Genomic DNA, 1,546 nt, shown 5'->3' with positions numbered 1-1,546 from the left:
AATATTTAAAATATATTATTGAAATTTAAAATTTAAGGTAAAAGACAGCTACGGTCAACGGTGGTCAGTTGATGATGGCCATAATTGATGGTGGCCAGAGGCGATGGCCAACGATGGTGGTAGGTGGTTGGTGGTGGAAGATTAAATTATGTGGTTAAAAAGATAGACAAAAAAAGGAAAAAATGAATTTATTTGCAAGTTCAATATTTGTTGTTTACACATTAATTGGATAAATATTTTTAATCATTTAAGACATTTACTGTTACCTTTTGCTTAGCATTCAAATACGGAAATATATCCTTTCAAATTTTTTTAACAATTAAGAGAATAAAATGTGATTTTTTATCTTTAATTTTATAAGTAGAACCAAAAATAAATACGAAAGAAAAAGCAATGAAGGGTTAGATTAAATAATTAACACTATCCACTTCTTTCAAATACAGCATCATGTCTTTTTATCTTTACTAATTTTATGGTATCTATTAATTGTTGCCTAACTTTTGCCTAACTTATTTTTTGTGGTAAATTTTGATTCTTTAAAAATAATTTATTTTTATATTTTTAAATTAATATTAATTTTTAATTTTTTTTTTGATAAATAGACACCATTTTTTAGACATCATAGCATTCACCTTTTATCTTTTGCTCTACAACTAAAATTGTTGATTTTTTTTTTTTTTGATTCAGAAAATCGTTGAATCATTTGAGCTATGAAGCACAGATATTTTGCTGAATTATGGTGTTCGGATATTAGATACATTTTGGATACGACATTTATTAACACTTGTCCGATACACGTATCTTTTGTATTCAATCGTGTCTTAATAAAAAAAATATTTTTTTAGACACGCTTAAACATATTTAAATACTATCATGTGTTAGCGTGTCCAACCTTATTCTTAATATATATTTATAAAATATATTTAAAAATAATATATATTATTGATTATTAAAATAAAAATATTTTATATAATTAAATAATTTCATACATAGGTCATGGCATTTGAGTAATGCGTTGGCATAACACGAAACTTGCTAGTTGCTATCAATGTAAAGAAGGATCGGAGTACGTTTTTGTATTTAGATTTTCAATTCTACAAGCAAAAAACAAAAAAGGTTCCCCAGTCATTGGTAAGTGACAAGTTGGTGGAAAATTGATATTTTTGTATCATCAATTTAATAATTCGAAAATCTAGAGTCGTTTCAAGTTAGTTTAAGAAAAAATAGTGTTATTTCAAACGTCCAAAAATTAATTAATGTTAATATTTTGAGAACCAAGATACTATAATTATTCTTTTGAGGACTAAATTTTATCACAAATATAAGCATTTGATTAGTTAACAGTGCTATTATGCACATCAATTCAACTCAGGGAAAATGAGTATTCTTTTTTTCAAATCAAACCATTTTTTCTCTCACCATTTTCTTTTACTCAATGTTCTTACCCAATTATAGAAGAAATAGTCTCTTAAAAATTAAATATAAATTCTTTCCGTTTTTAAGATCATATTACAACAAGTCACACACACAAAATACTAAAAGGGAT

Source organism: Arachis ipaensis, chromosome B10 (assembly GCF_000816755.2).
Source record: "Arachis ipaensis cultivar K30076 chromosome B10, Araip1.1, whole genome shotgun sequence".
Classification (NCBI taxonomy): Eukaryota; Viridiplantae; Streptophyta; class Magnoliopsida; order Fabales; family Fabaceae; genus Arachis; species Arachis ipaensis.
This window is presented reverse-complemented; position numbering follows the sequence as displayed.